Source organism: Babylonia areolata, chromosome 18, assembly GCF_041734735.1.
Source record: "Babylonia areolata isolate BAREFJ2019XMU chromosome 18, ASM4173473v1, whole genome shotgun sequence".
In the NCBI taxonomy this organism is placed as follows: domain Eukaryota; kingdom Metazoa; phylum Mollusca; class Gastropoda; order Neogastropoda; family Buccinidae; genus Babylonia; species Babylonia areolata.
The window spans coordinates 59,552,972-59,558,204 of NC_134893.1; the positions used below are offsets into that span (position 1 = coordinate 59,552,972).

The 5,233-nt window shown below is 46.0% G+C and overlaps 1 protein-coding gene across 2 annotated transcripts in view; it reads right to left on the reverse strand.

Annotated features, from left to right (window-relative positions):
* Positions 1-3,370, reverse strand: part of LOC143292101 (uncharacterized) — a 105,278-nt gene extending 101,908 nt beyond the window's left edge. The window contains exon 1 of one of the 2 annotated variants that reach the window (XM_076602285.1): positions 3,247-3,370. The gene's annotated coding sequence lies outside the window, so the exon portion shown is untranslated. The remainder of the gene's footprint in view (positions 1-3,246) is intronic. The other variant, XM_076602286.1, reaches the window with a different exon arrangement.
* Between the last annotated feature and the right edge of the window lie 1,863 nt (positions 3,371-5,233).

Below are 5,233 nucleotides of genomic sequence, written 5' to 3' on the forward strand. Positions count from 1 at the left end.
CCTCTTCCTGAACACAAATACACACACTGTCCCTCTTGCTGAACACAAACACACACACTGTCCCTCTTCCTGAACACAAATACGCACACACTGTCCCTCAACCTGAACACAAATACACACACTGTCCCTCTTCCTGAACACAAATACACACACACTGTCCCTCTTCCTGAACACAAGTATACACACACTGTCCCTCAACCTGAACACAAACACACACACTGTCCCTCTTCCTGAACACAAATACACACACACTGTCCCTCTACCTGAACACAAATACACACACTGTCCCTCTCCCTGAACACAAATACACACACACACTTCCTCGTCCTGAACACAAATACACACACTGTCCCTCTTCCTGAACACAAACACACACACTATCCCTCTTCCTGAACACAAACACAGACACTGTCCCTCTTCCTGAACACAAACACAGACACTATCCCTCTTCCTGAACACAAACACAGACACTGTCCCTCTTCCTGAACACAAACACAGACACTATCCCTCTTCCTGAACACAAACACACACACTGTCCCTCTTCCTGAACACAAACACAGACACTATCCCTCTTCCTGAACACAAACACAGACACTGTTCCTCTTCCTGAACACAAATGCACACACACTGTCCCTTTACCCGAACACAAACACACACACACTGACCTCTACCTGAACACAAATACACACACACTGACCTCTACCTGAACACAAATACACACACACTGACCTCTACCTGAACACAAATACACACACACTGTCCCTCTTCCTGTACACAAACACACACACACTGTCCCTCTTCCTGAACACAAACACACACACACTGTCCCTCTTCCTGAACACAAACACACACTGTCCCTCTACCTGAACACAAACACACACTGTCCCTCTTCCTGTACACAAACACAGACCCTGTCCCTCTTCCTGAACACAAACACACACACTGTCCCTCTACCTGAACACAAACACACACACTGTCCCTCTGCCTGAACACAAATACACACACTGTCCTTCTACCTGAACACAAACACACACACTGTCCCTCTCCCTGAACACAAACACACACACTGTCCCTCTACCTGAACACAAATACACACACTGTCCCTCTCCCTGAACACAAATACACACACACACTTCCTCGTCCTGAACACAAATACACACACTGTCCCTCTTCCTGAACACAAACACACACACTATCCCTCTTCCTGAACACAAACACAGACACTGTCCCTCTTCCTGAACACAAACACAGACACTATCCCTCTTCCTGAACACAAACACAGACACTGTCCCTCTTCCTGAACACAAACACAGACACTATCCCTCTTCCTGAACACAAACACACACACTGTCCCTCTTCCTGAACACAAACACAGACACTATCCCTCTTCCTGAACACAAACACAGACACTGTCCCTCTTCCTGAACACAAATGCACACACACTGTCCCTTTACCCGAACACAAACACACACACACTGACCTCTACCTGAACACAAATACACACACACTGACCTCTACCTGAACACAAATACACACACACTGACCTCTACCTGAACACAAATACACACACACTGTCCCTCTTCCTGTACACAAACACACACACACTGTCCCTCTTCCTGAACACAAACACACACACACTGTCCCTCTTCCTGAACACAAACACACACTGTCCCTCTACCTGAACACAAACACACACTGTCCCTCTTCCTGTACACAAACACAGACCCTGTCCCTCTTCCTGAACACAAACACACACACTGTCCCTCTACCTGAACACAAACACACACACTGTCCCTCTGCCTGAACACAAATACACACACTGTCCTTCTACCTGAACACAAACACACACACTGTCCCTCTACCTGAACACAAACACACACACTGTCCCTCTACCTGAACACAAATACACACACTGTCCCTCTCCCTGAACACAAATACACACACACACTTCCTCGTCCTGAACACAAATACACACACTGTCCCTCTTCCTGAACACAAACACACACACTATCCCTCTTCCTGAACACAAACACAGACACTGTCCCTCTTCCTGAACACAAACACAGACACTATCCCTCTTCCTGAACACAAACACAGACACTGTCCCTCTTCCTGAACACAAACACAGACACTATCCCTCTTCCTGAACACAAACACACACACTGTCCCTCTTCCTGAACACAAACACAGACACTATCCCTCTTCCTGAACACAAACACAGACACTGTCCCTCTTCCTGAACACAAATGCACACACACTGTCCCTTTACCCGAACACAAACACACACACACTGACCTCTACCTGAACACAAATACACACACACTGACCTCTACCTGAACACAAATACACACACACTGACCTCTACCTGAACACAAATACACACACACTGTCCCTCTTCCTGTACACAAACACACACACACTGTCCCTCTTCCTGAACACAAACACACACACACTGTCCCTCTTCCTGAACACAAACACACACTGTCCCTCTACCTGAACACAAACACACACTGTCCCTCTTCCTGTACACAAACACAGACCCTGTCCCTCTTCCTGAACACAAACACACACACTGTCCCTCTACCTGAACACAAACACACACACTGTCCCTCTGCCTGAACACAAATACACACACTGTCCTTCTACCTGAACACAAACACACACACTGTCCCTCTACCTGAACACAAACACACACACTGTCCCTCTACCTGAACACAAACACACACACACAGACTGTCCCTCTTCCTGAACACAAACACACAAACACTGTCCCTCTCCCTGAACACAAATGCACACACTGTCCCTCTTCCTGAACACAAACACACACACTGTCCCTCTGCCTGAACACAAACACACACACTGTCCCTCTTCCTGAACACAAACACACACACACACTGTCCCTCTACCTGAACACAAACACACACACTGTCCCTCTTCCTGAACACAAACACACACACACACTGTCCCTCTACCTGAACACAAACACACACACTGTCCCTCTTCCTGAACACAAATTCACACAAACTCGCCGTCTTCCTGAATACAATTTCACACGCGCGCACACACTCACACACACTGTCCCTCTTCCTGAACACAAATTCACACACACACTCTCCCTCTTCCTGAACACATATTCACACAAACTCGCCGTCTTCCTGAATACAAATTCACACGCGCGCACACACTCACACACACTTGCTCTCTTCCTGAACACACACACACACACAAAAAAAAAAAACCACATACGCACAAACCGCGGCGCTTGTTGAGGAGAAGAAAGAGAAACCCCGTCCGGTGATGCCGGAGGTCTTGCAGGAAACTAACTACAGCCAGGGCTGCTGCTGCGGTGCCGCTGCTGCTGTTGCTGCTGCCGCTGCTACCATCCCGCACGGTCCCAGACTCTTTCTTTCCTTCTCCGTTTTGCTGTATTTGGAAACCCGCCGACCACCAGCACTGTCGTTGTGGTTTGATAGAGGGAACGGGACACACACGTGTGCTCACGGTGAAGTGTGTGGCTGTGAGGAGGGGGGGGGGGAGATGGGGGGGGGGGGGGTTTGAGTTGAATTTCTCTGTGTTTCTGTGTCTGTCCTGCCTGTCTGTTCATCTGTCTGTCTAGTTTGTCTGTGTATCTTTGTGTCTGTGTCTGTGTCTGTGTCTCTTTCTCTATCTGTCTGTCTGTCTGCATATGCCCGTTTTGTGTGTGTGTGTGTGTGTCTCATTCCCTCATTGTGTGTGTGTGTGTGTGTGTGTCTGTCTGTCTGTCTGTCTGTCTGTGTGCGTGTGTGTGTGCGTGGGCGCACGCACGTGCGTAAGTGCGTGTCTGTGTGCGTGTGTGTGTGTGTGTGTGTGTGTGTCTGTGTCTGTGTCTGTGTCTGTGTGTCTGTGTGTGTGTCTGTGTGTCTGTATGTCTGCGTGTCTGTGTCTGTGTGTGTGTGTGTGTCTGTGTCTGTGTCTGTGTTTGTGTCGGTGTGTGCGTGTGCGTGCGTGTGCGTGTGTGTGTACGTGTGTGTGTGTGTGTGTGTGTGTGTGTGTGTGTGTTTGTCTGTCTGTCTGTCTGTTTCCGTTTGTTGTGTCTGTCTTTCCCTCATTGTGTGTGTGTGTGTGTCTGTGTTTGTGTCTGTGTGTGCGTGTGCGTGTGCGTGCGTGTGCGTGTGTGTGTACGTGTGTGTGTGTGTGTGTGTGTTTTTTTTTTGTCTGTCTGTCTGTCTGTTTCCGTTTATTGCGTCTGTCTTTCCTTCATTGTCTGTGTCTCTGTGTGTCCACGTCATTGTGTCTGTATGTATGTGTGTCTGCTTTTCTCTCTCTCTCTCTCTTTGCCTTTCTGTCATTGTCTGGATCTCTCTCTCTCTCTCTCTCTCTCTCTCTCTCTCTGGCGATCATGTGACTACCAAGCTCTCAGTCTGTCTTACTTACACAAACAAACGCACACACATACACACGCTTGTGCGCTCATACAGACATGCGCATGCAGAGAGAGAAGGAGGTGATTCTGAGGTGGGGTTTTTTTTCTGGAGATAATAGTAGGTTCAGCATTGAGAGTGTTTGTTAGTGTGGGTGAGTGGGAGTGGGAGACAGACCGACAGACAGACAACAGACTCTCAGAGACAGGACAGACACAAGAGAATATCAGTATCAGTATCAGTAGCTTAAGGACGCGTCACTACGGTCAAATCCATATACGCTACACCACATCTGCCAAGCAGATGCCTGACCAGGAGCGAAACCCAACGCGCTTAGTCAGGCCTTGAGGAAAAAAAAAAGATAAACAAATAAATAAAAATAAAAATAAATAATACAAAAATAAATAAATAAAATAAATAAGTAAAAATAACAAAAAAGAGAAAATAATTGATTAATTAATCAATTAGATAAATGAATTAAAAATAATTTTAAATGAAAATTAAAAAATAATAATGATCATTTATATATATATATATATATAAAGAAAAGAAAAAAAATTAACAATAAAAGAAGAGAAAGATGGGCAACCTTTTTTTTTTTTGTTTTTTGTTTGTTTTTTGTTTTGTTGTTTCTTTCCTTCAGTTTCTATAAAAGAAATGACGAAGATGGGTGGGTTACATTGATATCACCAGACGGGGTTTCAGGAAACATTTCCTCAGTGGCCGAGGAAATAAAATATCACAGTTCGTTTTCTCAAGAGAGAAGAACGTTAAAGAAAAACGAGGGGAAAAATACAAAAAGGAAAAAAGGAAGCAGTGCAAAACTGAATACT